Here is a 22,336-nt window from a genome sequence, read left to right as displayed (position 1 = left end):
TAAAAAGCTAGCCACACAAAGAAAGAGCAACTCCTCCCTGCCTCACTGGATTGGGTGTAGGAATGACTTCCCTGTCTAGACTTGTATCTACAGAGTAAAAGTTGTTGTTGCATTCTGGACATCCAAGGTCTTCGGTGGTCTCTTTGGGGTTGCGATCTGGGCATAACAAGAGTATGCTAGAGTAACAGCAATAATATCAGCACTAATAAGCAGATGACCAAGCAGAAGCATACAGTATTTCATGAGCCCTGACATGGGGTTTAGCTCTGCATTTCTTGGTTGGTTATAGAAGTAGAAATGGATGACATAAAGGCAAAGGTGGAAAACTGGGGACCAAATCGGGGGTTCCTTTTTGGATGGATGGAGGTGCGTTGGATGAGTCAAGGTTAGATGGGATCTTAAGATTGAGGGTGATGCTAAGGGAAACATCCCTGTGGTTCTGGAGTTTACCACATCCTTGGAGCAAGTATGTTCATCCAAGTGGGCTAGTGTTTTTCCCACTAGAGCTAGTCCAGGAGTCAAGCGACCTCATCTCAGAAGCGATCTTTCCCAAGAGCTATTCCACTTAGAAACTACAAGCCCTCTTCAGTTATATCCCAGGGCAACAGCCCAGAGCATGCTACTCTGCCGTTGTGGGAGAGCCTGCTATTTTAAGAAGTAGATTAAAATGTAGAAACCCCTCTAAATTAGGTCAACAACCAGGCCTCGTGTCACAGTGCCCTTCCAGCCAAAAAAGACAGTCCAAAAAGCGAGCTAGGGAAGCTGGCTGCTTCTCAGATGGCAAGCGGGATGTAACTAGGGCATTCCACTTTCACTACAGGAGGAAGGAAGAGTTCTAGGAAACCAAGAGAAATGTGGAAGGTTTCCTTGCCCCCCTCCATCATTCCATTAGCAGACTGTTCACACAGACATTTGGTATCTGTAAACGTTAATAGCCACCAATAAGGACACAATGAAATCATTTGCTAGGTGAAAAATTCAAATTTGACCCTCATTCTATCTATATAAAATTATTTTCTAGGTAGATTACGGAATTGATGATTATTTTAAAAAATGGAAGAGGAAAAGGAGAAGGATGAAAGAGAAGAGGAAAGAAAGTAAAGGAATATAAGCTAAGGCTAGAGAGATGGCTCAGTGGTTAAGAGCACTGACTGTTCTTCCAGAGGACCCAGGTTCAAATCCCAGCATCTACACGACAGATCACAACTGCCTGCAACTCTAGTACCAGGATATTTGTTGCCCTCTTCTGGCCTCTGAAGGCACCAGGTATGTACATGGTGCACATATATACATGTAGACACTCAAATATACACATAAAACAAAAATAAGTAAATCTTTTTTTTATGAAGAACATAAACTACAGGAGAACAGACATGTGCACTTGACATCGTATGAAAGCTTACCCATTCTGTAACATATATACCTTTCAGCTTGCATGTGTGTAGACTTGAAACTGCTTTGCTAAGAAAATAGCTAATCCAAGCTTGTGTCATAGAAGGGCTTCTAGCTTCCACTTTATTTTCTGGAATGTTCCCCTTTGGACTCCTGTGCTGCCCTGTGAGTAGTCTAACTATCTCCAGGCTGTCATGCTATATGGACCACTATAATACTTGGTGGGAAGTCCTTTCCAGTGGCACTTTCTGGCTGTCCCCCAAAGGCCAGATGATTCATCTTACATTCTTCTAAGTGGCCCAGACATAAACTGATTGTCATGAAATGGCTTCTGCCAACACCACGTAATGCACAAAAATCACCAGCTAGGCCATACCCAAATCCCATACCTACAAAGATAAGAATGAGGAGTTGCCGGGTGGTGGTGGCGCACGCCTTTAATCCCAGCACTCTGGAGGCAGAGGCAGGCGGATCTCTGTGAGTTCGAGGCCAGCCTGGTCTACAAAGTGAGTTCCAGGAAAGGCGCAAAGTTACACAGAGAAACCCTGTCTCGAAAAAACAAAACAAAACAAAACAAAACAACAACAACAAAAAAAAGATAAGAATGAGGATGTATAATAAAATAGTTGTTGTTTTGTGATATTTCATTCCATTTTGAGGCCGCTTGATATGAGAAATGGATAACTGAAGTGATACAGAAGGCCTTTGATGCACAGAAGCTTGGCAGGAATCCCAGGACAAGATCACCATAATAAATTTGAATTTGTAAGCTGCCCCGTCAGGTAGCATTGCAAACAACATTTTAAAAGCAATGATGAACTAGAGAGATGTTCTTTAAAACATGTACGAAAAAGAAGGAAACAATGGGAAAAATCCTGAGAACAAAAATCAGTTCTCAGAACAAACTTTAAAAGGTAAAAAAGAAAGTAGATATCTAGCACTATTAGTAGCATAATAGATGCAAATTAGAAAATGAGGTAGCATTTTTTGCTGCAGAATTTGCAAGGAGTCTAAAAAAAAACGGTCACACTCGTACCTCCAAGCCAACAGTGGAAGCAGGAACTTTCCTCACTTTATGTGAGGATGTAAACTGGTAACCTTTGAGGAGGTCAGTTTGATGACATAAATTAAACACCCCTGCTTCAAGCAGTCATGATTCTAGAAATTAATGAAACCTGGGCAAGTGCTGCTTCTGTTCTGTTCACACAATTATTTATAGTAGCGGAAAATGGTAATGAGAATCAACAGTGGAATTGTTGCTGGATTTTGCATCATGCAACACATGAAGCTGACTACAACAGGTTTTCCCAAATATTCAAAGCCAGGAAGATACATTTACGATAGAATTTAATTGAAGTGATAGAATTAAAGTGGGAGAAAAGTCGTTTAAAAAGTAGTTAAAAGTCCACAAGAAAGCTCAGCTGTAATTCCAGTATTCAGGGAGGTGAGGCAGTAGGAGCAAGAGTTCCAGACCAGCCTAAACTCCACAGTGAGTTCAAGATCAGCTAGTTGGTCTCCGCTGGAACCCTATGTCTGGAAAAAAAAGGAGGGGGGAGATGCTATGAATGATGGATTGATAAATAAAACGCTGATTGGCCAATAGCCAGACAAGAACTATAGGCAGAACAAAGAGAGAGGAGAGGTCTGGGAAGTGGAAGGCTGAGGCAGAGAGACGTTGCCAGTGGCCGCCATGAAAAGATGTTAAGATACCGGTAAGCCACGAGCCACATGGCAACTTATAGATTAATAGAAATGGGTTAATTTAAGATGTAAGAACAGCTAGCAAGAAGCCTGAGTCATTTGGCCAAACAGTTTAAATAATATAAGCATCTGTGTGTTTATTTTATAAGTGGGCTGCAGGGCTGTGGGACTGCGGGGGCTTGGCGGGACCCAGAGAGAAACTCTAACAACAGGGGGAAAGAGAGAGAGAAAGAGAGACAGAAAGAGAGAGAGACAGAGAGAGAGAGAAACAGAGAGAGAGCGACAGAGAGAGAGAGACAGAGAAAATTAAACAAAAGTACATAAAGAATTGCCAAGGGGCCTAGAAAAATAGCTCTGCACTTAAGAGTACTTGCTGCTCTTCCAGAAGACCAGTTCCATTCCCAGTATCTACATGTGATGGCTCACAACTGCCTGTAACTCCAGCTCCAAGAGCTGTGATGCCATTTTCTGGCCTCCATGGGCACTCACACACATATGACATGTGGCATACATGGAGAGTTGTAGAGATACACACACAAATCAAACTAAATCTTTTTTTTTTTTAAACAAAAAAACAAAAAAAAAAAAAAAAAAAAAGCTGGTCATAGTGGCACACGCCTTTAGTCCTAGCACTCAGGAGTCAGAGGAAGGCAGACCTCTGAGTTCAAGGCCAGCTTGATCTATAAAGAGAGTTCCAGGATAGCCAGGGCTACACAGAGAAACCTGAATAATAATAATAATAATAATAATAAGAAGAAGAAGAAGAAGAAGAAGAAGAAGAAGAAGGAGAAGAAGGAGAAGAAGAAGGAGAAGAAGTACCCATAGATAGATAAATAGTTTTTTAAAAATAAAGAATGGATGAATATTTAAAAATAGACAGAGGAGATGGAGAGATGGTTCCATGGTTAAAAGCACTTGTTACTCCTACAGAGTACCTGAGGTAGGCTGCCAACACACATACAGTGGCTCGAAACCTTGTGTAAATCCTGTTCCAGAGGATCTAATGCCCTCTTCCAGCCTGAAAGGGCACTGTATGCACACCGTGCACATATATACACACACGCAAAAGACTCGTGCACATAAAAATAAATAAATAAATAAATGAAAATAAACCACAATTTTAACAATGGTTTGTGAATAAAGGGCCTACAGAAATGTTCTTCTTTCCCTTGTCTGAATGTTAATTTTCCAATATGGAATTATATTAATCTTTTTTTAAAATTTATTTGATTTTATTTTATGTGCATTGGTGTGAAGGTGTCAGAATCCCTGGAACTGGAGTTACAGAAAGTTGTGAACTGCCATGTGGGTGCTGGGAATTGAACCTGGGTCCTCTGAAAGAGCAGCTCATGCTCTTAACCACTGAGTTATCTCTCCAGTTCCCAGAATTATATTAATCTTACAAGCAGAAAAAAAATCAATCTTTTAAGTGGATAATTTAAAAAATAATAAAGTTTTAAAACAGTACAAACACATACTTAACACATAACAAATACATACTCAAACGGTAGCATTGACAAAGACATGCACAAATAATACCTATAACACACACACACACACACACACACACACACACAATCAGTGCCCTTGTTTTTTTGTTTTGTTTTGTTTTTTGTTTTTTGTTTTTTTTTTTGATACAGGGTTTCTCTGTGTAGCTTTGTGCCTTTCCTGGAACTCACTTGATAGCCCAGGCTGGCCTCGAACTCATAGAGATCCACCTGGCTCTGCCTCCCAGGTGCTGGGATTAAAGGCGTGCGCCGCCGCCGCCGCCGCCGCCGCCGCCACCGCCGCCGCCGCCGCCGCCGCCGCCGCCGCCGCCACCACCACCGCCCGGCCATCAGTGCCCTTGTATTAGCATAAGCTCACAATGGACAGCCCTCAGGCTAAATATTGACTATGTATCTCTTTGACAGTCCTTTCTGAAATGTTCCAGTTTTCTTTATAACTATTTTCTAAGATCAAAAATGAAATTTCCACATCCAGAAAAAAAGGGAATAAACATCCTTTCCCCTAGTCCCCACTAAGCACCACTAAAACCTATGAATACTATAAATAAAACAGCATAAGGTTCTAAATAAATGGAGAGAAACCATGGGATTGTGTAGCATGAATCTTAAAGAGTCTTATTAATAAAATCAAACCTGAAGCCAGGTATTGGGGTGAATGCTGGAAGATCAGAGAAACAGAACAAGCCACAGCCACCTCACCTCACCAACTCCCCAGCTGATCCTGTCTCCTCAGACTGGAAGCCTCTGAGTCCTCATCTAAATGGATCTCAGCCGAACTGCTGCTCAAAAGCCTAAAAGCTTAACCAGGCTCTAGTTCCTGGTCTTCAAACCTTATATACCTTTCTGCTTCCTGTCATTGCTTCCTGGGATTAAAGGCTTGCTTTCTGGGATTAAAGGCGTGAGTTACCATGCTTGGCTGTATCCTTGAACACACAGAGATCCAGGTAGGTCTCTACCTCTGGAATGCTAGGATTAAAGGCATGTGCTACCACTGCCTATCCTCTATGTTTAATATTGTGGCTGTTTTGTTCTCTGACCCCAGATAGATTTATTAGCATGCACAATATTTTGGGGAACACAATACCACCACAGGATTCAGTAAGGACCCCAAAGTCTTAGTTCACCATGGTACATCTAACATCTAAACTCCATCTACATGCCATCAGCTTAGAAATCCCAAGACTCAACTTCTAAGGCCTTCAAACAGTATGGCCCACCAGCCTGGGGTAAAATCTCTTTCCATCTAGGACTTACAGAACTGAAAACAAACTATAGACATTCTTGTTTAAAAGGGGACATGGGAGAGTCATCAGTCCCAAGCAATTCTGAACTCTAGGTGGACAAATTTCATGTGAATATTCTTGTGAATTCTTCAGAAAGATCTCAAAATTTGATATAGGCACACAAAAATCTATTTTATTTCTATTGACCAACAGTAATAAGTGGGTGCTGAAATTTAAGGATAGAAAATTATTTACAATTGTTTAAAAAAAAATGAAATACTCAGGTTATAACACCAACAAAACATGATCAGTAACAATGTGTGGAAAACTACGCAATGCTGAAATATAATCATAGAGAACCTAAGTAAAAGAGGCTGGCAATGGCATGGATGCATTTACTGATAGACCCTAGAAACAGACTCACACAAATATGTCACATGTATGATCTTTTGGGGTTTCCTTCCTCTTGCAGAGGGGCTCCCTATGTAGCCCAGGCTAACCCTGAACTCCTATGTCCACTATGTAGCCCATGCTGGCTTTAAACTCTCCATTCTCCTACATGAGCACCCCTAGTGCTAGGATTACAAGTGTGTGTCACCACGCTCATCATAGTTCTGTGTGTGTGTGTGTGTGTGTGTGTGTGTGTGTGTGTGTGTGTACACAAAAGGAATTCAATAGAGGAAAGAGCCTGTCCACCTATTATGCTGAGGTAAATAGGTATTCTTAGGCAGGAAGAGGAAGCTCTGCCTTGGTTTCGTTCCTTGCTCTAGATGGATCTGGACTATGCCCCACAGCCTTAGGCTGTGAGCACTTGGTCCCAATCTGGGGTGCTATTTCAAAGGGCTTTGGAGCCTGTAGGAAATAAAGTAAAGTGACAGACATGGGACACTAGAGACAGCCTTAAATTCACACCCACCTCTGGTCCCCGCCTACCCTCCGTTTCCTGGTCTATCACCATGTGAACACCTGCTGCTTCATGACCCTGTCACCACAGAGGGATCCATGTTGACTTGCCCACCTATCTTGGACTAAAACCTTGAGAGTCCAAACAAAGCCTTCCTTCTTATGTTGTCCCCATCAGATAGTCTGGTGACGGCATCATATAGACCATATAAGCTCAGAGTGAGTCACAGGTGGAAATGGCAAATTTTGTAGAACTACAAACCAGCTAAAAAATGTACAAAACATTTAAGTGATAGGATTTGGGGTTTATTTTCATTTCCTTATTCTTGATTGTTATCAAGCAAAACGAGAAAAAGAAAAATGGGCTTCATTGAGGTGGTTTTAATTTCCTTTGCTACAGACCCTGTTAAGAGGATGGAAAGGCAAATTACAGAGTGAGAAAAATGCTTGCAGATAAAGTATCTAACCCAAGACTAGAATCTAGAATACAAAATTGAAACTCTAAATGAGCAACACAGTCAGAAAATAGACACACAATATGGATAGTCATTTTACCAGGGACAATATTCAGCTAGCAAACAAGACATGAATAGATGTACAACACCACAAGCCATTATGGATGTGCAAATTAAAACCATTGAGTAAGTCCTGGTACACCTATCGTGATGACTAAAGCAAAAATCGGAAGAATACTAAATGCTGGTGAGCATACAAAGAAGCTGGGTAATTGGTTCATTCACACACCACAACAGAAACTGCAAAAACGCTACAGAGACTTCTGAAAAATAGTTTGTAGCTTCTAAATACCTTTCAATTGTATCCTTGGATATTTATCCCAGAGAAATTAAAATTCCTTCCCACAAAAACCTGTACAAAAATGTTTCAATCAGTTTGTTCATAAAAGTCTCAAACAGGAAACAACCAGTGTTGTGCAAGAATCTTCTTGTACACTGTAAAGATTTGTCACTTGGCTTGGCTTAATGAAAAGATGAATGGCCAATAGCTAAGCAGGATTTTCAGGGCAGAGAGGACACTGGGAAGAGGAAGGGCAGAAACGCGGAGAGTTGCCAGCCAGAGACAGAGGAAGCAGGAAAGCAGCATGGGCAATACAGAGTAAAAGCAATAAAGCCACAAGGTGTAAAGTAAATTAATAGAAATGGGTTAATTTAAGTTATAAGAGGTAGCTAGAAACAAGCCTACCAGCCAAGCTTCCATAATTAATAAGAAATCTCCATGTCCTGATTTGGGAGCTGGCAGGTGGAACAGAAAAATCCAGCTACAAATGGTGCCCAACATGAGGCCACTTGTATCTACATAAGGCCCAAGACCACTTTAAAAGAAAGAGTTCAGAACACAGAGTCAAATGCTGCTTCCTGGTGGCCACAATCTCTCAGACAGGCTTGGTGCTAGTGGCGTACAGAGGCATGGCTCTTTTAAGAGGCCCTGCTGCTGAGCACTTGAATAGGGTTTATGAGCAGCAAGCGGCATGCTACCTGTTGCATAAGACTAGGTAGAAATGCCTACAAAGTGTGGACCCAGAAACTTCATCCAGAGTTGGGGTGGTCAACATAGTGGCCCCCACAGGTACCTCCACCATGAGGCTGGGCTCTCAGGGAACCAAGAAGGAATGGAGTCAGACACCAGTGCGCCGTGAACTAAGCTGTGTGATGGTTTTAGATTTTGTTCATGCAGACAGAAAAGGTTACAGATATGCAGTAAAGCAGGTTCAGATGAAAAAAAAAATCCTCTAAACAGGTTACAGTGTATTTAACAATACGTATAAGATTTAAAAAATGAGTATAGACAGTACTCATAGAAGAAAATAGTTTAAAAATAATAAAGTAAAATCTTTAAAGATAGAGTTTTTTAAAAAGCCATATAAGGATGGAAAACACACAGAGAGTCTGGATCCTAAATAGTGTCTTGTTAACTTTGAAATTTTTAAATGCTGCCGGGCGGTGGTGGTGCATGCCTTTAATCCCAGCACTCGGGAGACAGAGCCAGGCGGATCTTTGTGAGTTCAAGGCCAGCCTGGTCTACAGAGGGAGATCCAGGAAAGGCGCAAAGCTACACAGAGAAACCCTGTCTTGAAAAAAAACAAAAACAAACAAACAAACAAAATTTAAATGCTAATATAAAAAAAAATAGCTGCTGAGAGACATTGGATTATGGAAACTACTAAATTAAGCCAACCTATATATTTTTTTAAATGTCTTAACTTTAAAATGAAAGTCAATGTGTTGTGTTGGAGGAGAGGTAATGCTTTTGTTTCCACAGGAAATGAACGGCTGTGGATTCCTTCCAGATTAATTAAAATCAGATTTGACCTGGGAGAGACCTTTTGAGTATCTTGGCTACAGACATGAGGAAGAAGCCAAAAAAAGAGTATAGGGCAGGTGATGTGTAAGCTAATCCCTTGACATGGGAACAGCTCTAAGAAGACATGAGACATGATAAATCTTGTTCGCTACAGGGTCCTTGTGACTTATTATTACATGCCATCCTTTCATATGGCATAGATAGAGATTTATATTACAGTTTGATTCCTCTTGTCCCTCTCATTCACTAGCCCTCCCTTTAGGTCCCTGTTGAAGACCCCGCTGGCTGGGGCAATATAGGCCAAATGGACTTATAAAGTTGAGAGATGTCTTTTTCCTGCTCAAACATAAAACAAAAAAAAATCATCTTTAACTGACTTGTGCACACTGCACATTCCACACTTGTGTTAATGCAGATATGTATGTTCACACTGCACATTCCACACTTGTGTTAATGCAGATATGTATGTTAGCTCTGAAAGCTTATGAGTTTTCAGAGCAAGGGAACCAGACACCAAAGAAAACAGGTGGCCCAGGTGATCCAGCCTCTCAGAATGACACTGTTGGAGTTTTCTCAGAGTTCTGCATCCATAAACACTTCAAGACTGCTTGGCTGAAATAACCCAGCCTCACAAACTACTCCAGCCAGGACTTCAGATAAGCCTTATACTTTCCCATTGCACAGAGACTGGACAACAACTAGCCTCCCAGGACTTGACCATTATCTCAATTTTTCCAGGGTCCCCTAAAGATTCCAGCACCCTCAGACAACAGGAAGCAGTCTAGAGTACACTATACCCACATTCCTAAGAGGTGGGATGAGTGGGTTTTGGTCATTTGGTGGATTATGTATGTATCATTTAGGGGGGTTGGTTACAAGTTGTTATTGGTCATGGTCAGGGCAAAAAGCTAAACAAAGGAGATTAGATTCAGGGATCTCTTTCTGAAGGGAAAAGAGGAGATATAGTATAGGAATGTAACATAATTTTCCCAGGGGCCTGCCCTGAGAAGATTCCTCCCAGAGTCCTGGGGAAGACATTACATCCACTACATTCAGGGTGGGCAGAGGGTGGGGGTGTGTGTGATTATCTGAGGGAAAAGAATCTATGTACGCCATGCTCTTTCATCCATTACTTTATTTTTCTATAACAATCTTCTATCTACACAGCTTGAGCTCCATCCTCACATTCAGCTCCTCTCTGTATCTACTTTTCCTGTCCTCTCATAGTCCTAATTAAGCTCCCATGCTTTTGACCTCATCTTTGTCCTCTGTTCCTTTGTCCTCCATCTTTCCTTCCTAGCTACTTACCCCTGGCTCTGAGAAACTTGGCCGCCTTCTCTTTTCTCTAGCCACGTGGCTCTGCCTACCTTCTACAGGAACTCTCCTTCTTCTCTCCTCCTCTGGCCACAGGGCTCTGCCTGTTCTTTCTCTTCCTGCCACCGGACTCTGCTCTGGCCAGGAAATCTGCTCCAGTCTTTACTGCACCTGGTTATGCAAAAAGCCCTATTGTCCTGAGTCAATAGCTCTGCAGCACTACTAGGCCTGAAGGCAAGGGATGGTCTGAGCTTCATTTGCACAAGAAACAAAGCTATGCATCTACAGCCCTCCTGTCACCTAGGCCCTGTAGGAGTGTTAGTTACCTAGCAGATCAGCTTCTTAGAAGCTTACACTGTTTGCCAATATGATCTAGTAGTATACAGGCCCACAAGATTTCATAGCACAAGACACCTGAAATATTAAAAACTGAATAACATCAAATATTCCTTGATAAATGGCTTCCTCTAGAAAAATGCCTTGAAATTTCTAGATAGAGCTTTAATATACAGCTGAATCTCTATAATACATTCTTGAAGCCTGCAAGAAGAATGATGAGATAAAAGTGTGGATTGTTGAGACTTCATTTGAACAACTACTGCTCTCAAATATTTTACATTGGTATGGATTTTTGTATATTGATAAAATTTAAGGTTATTCTTGCTATACTGTATATATGTTTCCACTCTTGTTTAAAATATTATACCTATATAGGTCATTTAAAAATGTAAAGTTCTAGTTCTTAGAAGCTATTATTACAAACTGTTTAGGATAATTAAGAAATGCAAATTAGTAGTTAGTCATTTATAACAATCAAACTTGTAGTCATATTAGGTATGTTTTCAAGGTTAAATAGATATATTTTAAATAGGGGGTCTTCAAACACTTCAAAAATGTACAGACTATGGTATTTAAATTATTTTAATAACATAAGTCTTTTCATGACAGTGAGACACATCTGCTCCTGGCAGCACCAATCTACTTCAGAGAAGATAATGGGCATCAAAGAACCTCCATATGGTGTCTGCTCTCCTTGTAGCAAAAGTTAACTACTGGGCAAGAAACTTCCCTAACACTATGCTATTCAATTGGATCAGCAGGACACAAAGGAAAGTGACTGCCAAACTTTGCCAAGACAGAGTAGTCCGGTCTTTCAAAAATTTCTGTTTCACAGAAAAGTCTGTCGGATATTCTAGGTCTATAGGCCAAAGGTGGATGCACCAATGTTGCTGAGGAAATAAGGGTGACTATGCAGGCAGCCAGCTGTTTATGTCATTTCTTTTAGTTTTGGAAGTTGCTTGTTCTTCACTTTCTGTTCTTTGATGGAGTTGAAGACCAGATAGTCATAATTATAGTTTTCCTTAGTTATACTAGAAGGTAAATTAGGTGAGGAGCTTTGGGCTCATCAAGATAGAATAAATAATGGAGTATTTTCACCAAATATGCTAAATACAAATAGCCTGGACATTGTAAATATAATTCTTATCTGATAAATTGTTCTTATTGTTTATAGTTTTATTGCATTAGAGTTAAAACCTTTCCTTTTTATTTAGAGAAAAAGAGGAAAATGTTGTGGAATAATCTTTTTGTACACTGTGAAGATTTGTCACTTGGATTGGTTTAATAAAAAGCTAAACAACTAATAGCTAGGCAGGATTTGGGAGCAGAGAGGATGCTGGAAAGAAGAAGGGCAGAGACATGGAGAGTTGCCACCAGAGACAAAAGAAGCAGGAAAGTAGTATGGGCAGTACAGAGTAAAGGTAATAAAGACATGAGGCAAAAAGTAAATTAATAAAAGTGGGTTGATTTAAGTTATAAAAACTAGTTAGAAACAAGCTTAAGCTTTTGGCTGAGCTTTCATAATTAATAAGAAATTTCCATATTGTGATTTGGGAGCTAGCAGGTAGGATAGAAAAGTCCAATTACAAACCAGGATGTCCTGCAGTAGATAAAGCTGTCTGTTCATACTGTAGAATATTACTCAGCAACAGAAAGTAATAAACGATGGAAACATGCAAAAATCTGGATAAATTGCTCCATAATTATGCTGAGTGAGAGAATTCCATCCCCAAAAGTTACACAGTACATGGGTCCTATTTATAGAGCATTCTAGAAGTGATACAACTCCATAAATAAAGAGATTAAGAGCTGTCAAGGGTTAAGGAGGTAGTGGGAGGAGGAGACACATAAATAACAATAAGAGGGCAATATGCAGGGTTCTTATATCAATGAATAATATAAAAAGTCCTTTTTGACTCTATTGGTGTTTATTCTGATTATAACATGCCAAGGGGCACCAGTGACGGGAGAGAACAACAAATGGTCTCCTCAGTCCTGTTAACGATCAACATAGACCACTTCAATGCACTTTCATGTAAAAACCTCGGTCCCTGCTTCTCTCGGAACATGAAAAGATCTGACCCACTTCCAAATATGGCTCAGTGGGCTGGACTGAATGGGCAGGTGTGCTCTCAGCTTGGCCATACACTTGCCACCCCTATTGCCTATAACTTCCACTAGGGTTTCTCTCCTAATTATCACCCAGCTCTCCCTGTACACTCTCCTCCATCTATCTATCTATCTATCCATTTATCCATCCATCAACTATCTGTCTATCCATCCATCCATCCATCCACCTATTTATCTATCTCTCTGCCCAGCCTCTATAAAACATTTGAACTTTCTGCTCTCAAACAAAGTAGCTTCCATATATCTTATACCAGGGAAGCTGCATTAGCAGAGTGACACCATGCTGTGCTCGGTCATAAAAATATATACAGCCATAAGTCTGGAAAACAAGGACCTAGAACTCTATGCTACCCTGTCCCAGTCTCAAACAGCCTAATGTCCTAGCTGAAGGTCTACCTAGGCATATTCCTCATCTTTGAGGACAACAGGCCTGTGAGCCAGAAGTTCTTCCTCTTCTGAACACTTAACAAAGCCAGGTGGACCTAAGATGGCTGCCAGAGTAACAAGAGACAACATTACAATGTTTTTGCATGTCAAATGCCCTCCCCATTCCAGAGCCCACTAAGGTTAACAACTGCCCAAAGATGACTAGGAAGAGCTACAAAGTGAGCAAACAGCAAAACAAACACCAGCCACTGCCAGAATACCTGGGATTCTTCATCCTTTCACAGAAGAAACATGAGTATTCTCCCTCCCTCTTAGCCTGGCCCTTCCTCAGTTCTGTTACCTGAAATCTGAAACTGCCCAACCCCAAACAGATTGTGGAAATTGTTCTGTAAGCCTATGTCCCTCTGCGCCTATTTTGGGCCAAGAATGAAAGTTTTCCACGCTGCTTAGCCTTGTTATCCAGCCTACAACTTTAAAAGAAAACGGACCCAGTTGCAAACAACTACACCGTATGGTGGAATCTCTTGCAATTCAGAAAGGCCTGAGTTAAGATGTTCCCACCTGTCCTTGGACAGATTAACTCTATTTCCACAGGTGCACTTATAAAACAGAGACAATAATCCGTAAGTCAACTTCGTACTCACCTGCATGAAGACGTGCTGGCTAATACATCCTCTTGTAATGGAGTGATACCCCCGTTGTAACCAACAGCTTATGCTACACAAATTGGCTCCCACTGGAGTCTTATCCACGTGTTTATTGTTGATGGGAACTTAGCTTTCACTTTGCAAAACATCTTACAGAACGATCTTGCAAACTTCGCAAATAATCTCCCAAAGCAGGCTCCTACTTGTACCCTGCTCTACAATCAAATGAGGAGTTTGAGGCACAGAGTGACTGGGTTACTTAGGGTATCAGCCAGTAAGTCTCTGGCTCTTGATCCCGTGCATTTAATTGCTTTTCAGCAACCTCTTGCAGGTTTGGGCTTTCACACAACTTCGTAGAATTTTCTTTCCCAGACTCTGTCCAAGGACCAGCTGGCTTCTCTTAGTAGGCTAAGATTAAGTCAGGAGTGGTAACTTCCGGCCAGCCTTGCTTTACAGCCCTCCAAAGCCTGTCTTCCTCCTCTGCTTCACTTTCTCTCCTGGGAATGGGAGATCTCTTTAGGGGTGAACCTGTGACTCGGAGTCCTCCACACTGCTCCTTGTTTAAAATATTTCTGACGCCATGTCCCACACGGAGCATATTGTCTTTATTGGGGATATCTCACTACGGTAGCTTTATTGGCATCTCTTCCACGAGCTAGGTTCTTTCATTGGCACTAACCTATGCTGCCAAAGAGAAAGGAACAAAATAACAATCAACAGGCTGAATGTAACATCATCTCTCCCTGAGGATTGGTGGCTGGCCAGCTGCTCAGGGTTGTCACTCACCGGGACACGAAGACACGCAAGAACAGAGTGCTGCTTGAAGAGTGTCCAGGATCTTCCCGGGAAACAAGAAAAGAGAAAGGTTTCAGGCCTGGCGTCTCGTGAGAGTCTGGGCTTGAGGCCCAGCTCTTACATCTCAGTCATATGTATTTGAGTAAGGTCATAATCTTTCTTTCTAGGTCTGCTTTGTTTGTTTTATAATGTGGAATCGGTGGCCATACAGTCCTTCCAGTGTCTTTGAAGGAAGCAGATAACGTGAGACAGGACAGGTCCCTACCACAGTACCTCCCATGCAGACACTCAGCAACATTGCCATTGTATTCCTTGGAATTTGTAATAAGCCAGGGAGTATGGAGTGATTGTTAGTTAATTGGCCGCGTTGTGCTCTTACCCTGCAAGAAAATGTCACGAAACATGACAGAATCCACTAATAAGAGTTTTATTAAAAATAAAGGGACAGAGAGTGCATAAGCCTGTGGGAAAGACACATGTGTGGAGAAGAAGAAGGCACCGGATTTTAAAGGCTGGGCGTGCACAGGTCACATCACTACTCCACACATGCGCGTAGATCATATGGCCACATTGTGTGTTTACGTAGCCATGAAACGTCACGGATCCTGGTCACACGAGACGCCCTGACCTGGAAATGGCTATCCTGATCTGGAACTGGCTAGGCGGAAGTGTCCGCCAGGCATATGCAAACACGCCATGTTGTGAACCCTTCAGTGATGATGGTGGTATTTCAATTACTATCTTCAAATTCATCACAGAAAACTTCAGAGACTACTCTTGGGGAGTTAGCCTCCCATAAAAAATTCTATGCTTCAGATTCTCTGGATGGGAGCAGTTTAAATTGAACCAGCCAGGTATGGTGGCACATGCCATTACTCTCTGCTTTCCTGAGGCAGAGACAGGTGGACCTCTGTGAGTATGAGAGGCCTCCCTGGTCTACATAGTAAGTTCCAGGTTAGCCAAGGCTACACAGTGAGATCCTGTCCAAAAGAGAGAGAGAGAGAGAGAGAGAGAGAGAGAGAGAGAGAGAGAGAAGAAGAAGAAGAAGAAGAAGAAGAAGAAGAAGAAGAAGAAGAAGAAGAAGAAGAAGAGGAAAAAATAAACCATATTTTCCAATTAAGTTAGTATATAACTGCTGTGAGATATCATTCTGTATGCTATAAATATGTGTTGCTCTAATTGGTTGATAAATAAAATGCTAATTGGCCAGTAGCCAGGCAGAAAGTATAGGTGGGATAAGCAGACAAGGAAAATGCTGGGAAGAGGAAGGCTGAGTCAGGAGTCGCCAGCCAGACACAGAGGAAGCAAGATGTGAAGGCAGAACTGAGAAAAGGTACCAAGCCATATGGCTAAACATAGATAAGAGTTATGGGTCAATTTAAGTGTAAGAGCTAGTCAGTAATGGGCCTAGGCTAATGGCCGAGCAGTTATAATCAATATAAGCCTCTGTGTGCTTACTTGAGGGATGCGAATGGAAGAGATTTGTCCCAACCACTGGCCTGCCAGGACACAGGAAAATTTCCAACTACATATAACTCTAAAAATGCTTTCTTTTCAATTTGATTGTTTTTACTCTTTTATTTTATTTTTGCAGCTCTTGGAATTAAACCCAGCTAGGTAAGTAGTCTACTGCTAAAACATACTTCTACTTCTTAACTGCTTTCAGTTTGTGGGTGGTGGTGGTGGTGGTGGTGGGAGGTGCGGGGGGGGGGGGGGGCGGTTGGGTTGTTTTTTAAATGAAAAGTGTTTCCTCACTTCTCTAACTTTGCAATTTGGCCAACATTTTAACATTATTCACCTTTTAAAATATTGTCAGTTCCCTTAGCTATAAAATTAGGCTCTAGGTCACCCATGATAACACACACACAGTGGCTCCAGTACAGGTCCTATCTGTGCTCTCTGCTTAGAATTCCCATTAGATGAAGAATCCTTCTAATCGGAAAGGAATAACAATGAATTTCTCCTTCTGTGCTTACATTTTATTATCTGAAAGAGGAAAAGCTGTAGGAAAGCGTGCTGATGAGACATGGATAGTTGGTGTGATGAAAAGTATTTGGAAATCTGATATGTCAGAAACTTGATGCCACACCCCTCTTCACCAAGAGACAGTGATGGTGAAGGACAGAAAACAGTTCCACATGACTGCCACAGACTCCACCACTCAGGCCTGGGGTCTCTTAGATCCTAGACAGTGAACTATTACTGAGTTAACACACTGTGATAACACACTGTTTTTTTATCTTACTGCCTCCCTGCTCCAGCATTCCCTAAGTGTCTATCCACAAAGTCTGGTCCCACCTTCCAGTGGGAAGCTGTCTTCTTTATCAGTAAATGGCATGTTCCTGGAACCCTTCTCTAGCTGGTCTCTGCCTCTCCTCTCCCGGTGATGTCTCCAGGTCCTGTGAGTATCTCTCCTCCTCCAAACACTCACTCACACCATTGCTTCTCTTGTCTGTGTTTGGAGGAGTGGGGGCCTGTTCCTTTAGCCCAGCCACCTGGAGACTCATCGGTTGTCTCAGTGTCCTGCTGTATTTGTTATTTAAATCTTCATTGTTATGAGTTAGAGGCTCCTGGGATCCACGCCCTCCCCTCTTCAAGTGGCTTTGACTCTTCTGCTATGATTGCTTCTGCACCAAATGGAGCTCTTAAATTCATTGTACGTGAGTATCTGTCCCCAGCTGGGTTGTTCCTGCTGGAGAACCAGAATTAGCTTTTTAAAAAAAAAAAAGAAAAGAAAAAATTTTTCTTATGCATTGTGTTTTGTTTGTTCTGTGACTCTCTCCAGAAATGCTTGAAGGCAGCTTACAGTAAGAATATCACACGCACACGCGCACACGCACATCACACACGAAAATCTGCATAAGTGAAAAAAACAAAGAAAATAAGTGTGCAATAAGTATGTGGACTCTGTTTTCCTCCAGTTTCTCGCAAAGCCATTCTCTAAAGATTCACAGACATCAAGGTTCCATGCCCCAATGACCACATTAGACCCAAGTTACCAGTGACATAACAGTCACAGGTTATGGCATAGACCCTCCATTTAAAAAACAAAACAAAACAAAACAAAAAAAAACAGTTAAACATATACTGTGTTGTTAAATGTAAGTTACAAGAAGGCGTTGTTCTGGTCTAACCTCCTGCACCCACCAACAGATCAGGCCAAAAAACAAAAAGTACTTACTCACAGTAAAGTTCCATATCACCAAACTGCATTAACTAAGTTAATATTACCAGCTTTCTGAGAAACCAGAAGAGATAAGGAGCAAGCTTGTTAAGCCATTCTTTGTCTTAACATTTAGAAGGGGCCACCTGCTATAGCCCCCTGCTGACTCACCCACTATTCCTGTCTTGTCCATCACCTGCCTCACAAGAAAATGACTCTCCAGTGGCCACGCCCCTTTTCTTTGTTGGCTTTTTCAGCCTTTCTTTGATGATTAAAAAACAACCTCTTCTTTTGCTCAATCCTGCAGAACAGTTTTGTTTTGTTTTTAATGGAATGGAGACTTACCCTGTTCTAAAGTTGAAAACAAAGTGAGTTCAGATCTTTGAGCTACTATAGTTCTAGGCATAGTCTTTTGCAATCATGTGCCATACACTACTTGCTTAGTACACTACTCCATCTCCATCGCTGGAGTTCCCTTCACCCATTTGACCTCATTTGTTAAATAATGAAATTGAAGTTAGCTTGTATTCCTTCCCTACCAACAGTCAATTTGAAGAAAAGAAGAAGAAAAAAAAGCAGGACTTCTATAAGTCACATTGGACTGATAGAATCTAAAACTAGTTCACAGTCCAAACAAGCTTAGAAGATGCTTAGGGAGTTGTTGTAATGACTTAGTTGTCAACTTGAGGACCTCTAGCATCAACTAGAATCTAAGGTGCTCAGCATGCCTGGGAAGGTGTTACCTAATCAGATTGTTTGAGGTGGGGAGACTCACCCTAAACCTGGGCTATACCTTCTGAAGGCAGTCCCTGTTTTCTTCCATAAAAGACTTAGAAGAAGGAAGCATTGCCTTTTGCCTGCTTGCACTCACTCTTACTGGCAAGTCTATCTATCCTGTTGCTTCGACATTCCTTCTGGATTAGAACTAACTTCCTTGGGAAGCAACATAGACCGAGGACCAGCAGCTCTCCAGGAAACTTCTAGGACTCCAGCTCCAGAGTGGGACTGCTGAGACATCCAGCCCTGGGGACTGAACAACTGCCAACCTTTATTGGTGAAACACCCCTCATTGGACTACCTGGACCACAGCCTGTAAATCTGTCTAATAAATCCAATATAGATACATATATTTAACTAACAAGTCCCATATCTAGTCAGTTCTGCTTCTTTAGAAAACCCTAACAGAAGTGTCTTTTTTTTTTAACTTAAAAAAATTATATGGAAATTTTCATTATGAAGAGATTTAGATGAACAATCAGGAAATGTAAAAATTATTCATCCTTATTGATTGAAAATGTGACCCCATTTTGAGGATGGTGTAACATTAAAATGGGGTGTCACTATATGTCCATAAAGTGTCGAAAGTGAAAAAATATTTAAAGCATTGACTACTGGAATAAACAGAGCCCTGCCCAGTGTGTAAATTAGTATAAATGCTGAGATTTTGATTTTGTGTGTGTGGTACATATACATATGTGTGTGCAAGTACACACACATCTGTGTATTTTCGGAAGTTACAAGAAGATATTAGGTATCCTGTTTTATAGTTCTCCAACTTACTCTCTTAAGACAGGGTCTCTCGCTCTCTCACTGACCCTGCAGCTAGGCTGACAACCAGCAATCCCTAATTATCCTCCTGTGGCCACTTCTCCTCACCCTGGGGTTACAGGCAAGCAAGGCCATACCCAGCTTCCCCAACCACCAGCATCCCGACCCCCAGTTTTGTGATTTAATTTCAACACAAATAAAACATGCACATGAGCCATCTACTCATTTTCTTCGATGTGCAGCCCAGCATTGGGATTAGTGACACGGATGACCAGCTGCTCTGCTCCTCCTACGATGGCTTTGTGGTTCTTAGACAAAGTGTTGAGAGCGATCACAGCATGGTAAGCTTGGTTGCACATCAGCAGCGCTTCCAGCTCCTTGACATTGTGGACCAGAAACTTCCAGAAGCTACTGGGTAGCAGGTATTTGGTTTTCTTGCTGCCCCAGTAACTAATGTCGGGCATCATGATCCAGCCCTTGAATCTTGTCTATACCTCTGGGTTCTGACATGTCAGTTTGGTCCTCTTTTTGGTGATCTTAGGCTTCAGCAGAGGCTGGAGGGCAACCTTGATGCCTGGAAAGAGATGGCAGCCACCTCGAAGGCCACAAAGGATGATGGGACCCACAGCCAGCTTTTTACGTGGATTCTGGAGATTTGAACTCAGGTCCTCACACTTACACAGCAAGTGCTTTTGTTTGCTGAGCCATCTCCCAATTCCTGGTACAACCACTTTGGTAAACATCTTAGCTGTTTCTTAAAACGCTGAAACATAGATCTACTTCATGACCTAAAAATTTTGTGCCCAGCTATTTAGCCAAGAAAAAATGAATAATTTGTCTGTAGAAGCCCTTGTATGTAAGTGTTCATTGTAACCCTTACTTATATCCAAACCCAGAAACAGGCCGACAAGATGGCTCAGTGGGTAAAGGGACTTGCTGCCAAGCCTTAAGACTTGAGTTCAATCTCCAGGGTCACATAGTGAAAGGAGAGAACTGATTCCCAGAGGCTATCATTCGACTTCCACATGTATAGTCACAAACATACGCACATGCACAATAAATAAATGTAATAATAATTTTTAAACTTAATTTTTTTTAATTTTATTTTTTGTGTGTTTTGCCTGTATGTATGTATGTAAGTGTATCACATGTAAGTGTATCACAGGTACATGTGTGCATTTTGTGTGTGTGTGCGCACACGTGTGCATGTGCGTGCGTGCGTGCGTGCGTGCGTGCGTGTGTGTGTGTGTGTATGTGTGCAGTGCTCATAGATGCCAGAAGAGGGCATCAGATGCCCCAGAACTGGAGTTAGACATGGTTGTGAACTGCCATGTGACTGCTAAGAACTGAACTCCCCTCTTCTGCAAGTGTGGCAGCTGCTCTTAATAGCTGAGCCATCTCTCCCTAATTTAAAGCAACAAGCAAATGGCAACAATAGCAACAAACCAGACTTCCACCTTACCCAGCTGTTGCCCTGTGAGCCCTGAAAACAATTGGTGGTGAGATATATCTATGGGCGCAATAGTGGCGCAGAATTTATGGAAGGAACCAACCACTGAATGGATTTGAGGCAAGATCCACAGGAGGAACTACATGCCTGGTACAGTAAATGTGATCAACAACTATGGTTGAGTAACTTACAGGCCCTAGGGGTGAACCTACTACCATTATTTTACTAAATTGATATTGTATCAAAATGCTCTCTAAACCCATGTCTTCATATCCATATATTCTTCAGACCTCATCAGAGAAGTTTCTTTGTGCAGTAGATGGCAATTCAAGGAGAAACTCACAACTGATCAAAGTACAGAGTACAAAGTGTCTGTGGAGCACTCATCCAAAAATGCGACAACTGTATCACACTCCTTCCCTCAAGGGCCATCACAGAAGAGGAACAATTGTAAGAGCCAGAGGTTGGGCAGGATCAATATGCACACTGGCTTCTAAACATGACAGGCCCACTGCACTCATGAACTCACAGCAGCTGTGGTTGCTGTGATCAGCTAATGAACATTTTAACATAGAGGGCAAAGGGTTCAGGAGTCCCAACCTTAGCTGAGGAACTACTGACCTTTGATGGCCTCTTAGGGAAGTAAAGTCAGTCTTTAAGGGTGTTGTCCTTGGTAGATGAACCATGATCCAGCCGATGGCTCCACACCATTGAGTATATAAGCAGCACAGAATGGACTCGGTATGTTATGAATTAAAAACAAAACAAAAAAAAAAAACAAAAAAAAACAAAAAACAAAGACACAAAGCTGGCGGGGGGTATAGATGGATCTGGAAGGACTTGGGGAAGCAGTTGGAGTAAATATGATCAAAATATATTCTATGCATGTATGAAATTTTCAAATAATTAGTAAAAATATTATATTAAAAACAGATCCAAATCTAGAAACAGGAGAATGGTAAACATACTATGACATGCTTATATTGTATTCTAATATTCAGCAATACAAGGTAACAAACCCTCAACACATGAAGCAACATGATTAAGTTTCAAAAAGATCGCACATGTAGCACATTATATTTATTTGAAATAGGAACTATAGTGATGGGCATCAGGTCTCTGGTTTCTCCACTGAGGGGAGAATTGATTGGGAATAATCACAAGGAAACATTCCAGAATGACTGAATGGTCCACCTTTTGATATATGCCCAGAAAAACTTCTTTAAAACCTAATCATTACACCATCACACCGCTTTCAATTACATATTCGCCAACAAATGAACTCCAAAAGCAACTGCCTGGAGAATGTCTCGAAACTAGATTGTGTTGTGAGTTGTACAACGTCGGACTGCGTGAAACTCACTGAAATGTTCCCTAACCGTGAGTGGATTTCATTACTTGTCAAGTGTATCTCCGTAAACCGTGGAGGGAAAAGATAGCACACAGGAGATTGCAAAGAAAGGTAACTGCTCACGGGTTTGGGGTCCATCATTTCTTCAGGGAAATCTAATGATGTG

The 22,336-nt window shown here is 41.6% G+C and overlaps 1 protein-coding gene across 1 annotated transcript in view; it reads right to left on the bottom strand.

Moving 5' to 3' along the window:
• Nucleotides 1–22,336, bottom strand: part of LOC121821101 (uncharacterized) — an 83,298-nt gene that overhangs the window by 21,254 nt on the left and 39,708 nt on the right. The window contains exons 4-5 of the mRNA XM_076547156.1: nucleotides 14,650–14,701; nucleotides 13,861–14,547 (exon numbers count right to left, since the gene is read on the bottom strand). The gene's annotated coding sequence lies outside the window, so the exon portion shown is untranslated. The remainder of the gene's footprint in view (nucleotides 1–13,860; nucleotides 14,548–14,649; nucleotides 14,702–22,336) is intronic.

This window comes from Peromyscus maniculatus, chromosome 11 (assembly GCF_049852395.1).
Source record: "Peromyscus maniculatus bairdii isolate BWxNUB_F1_BW_parent chromosome 11, HU_Pman_BW_mat_3.1, whole genome shotgun sequence".
Taxonomy (NCBI): domain Eukaryota; kingdom Metazoa; phylum Chordata; class Mammalia; order Rodentia; family Cricetidae; genus Peromyscus; species Peromyscus maniculatus.
Note: the sequence above shows the minus strand (reverse complement) of the source record. Positions and strands in the feature narration are given on the sequence as shown.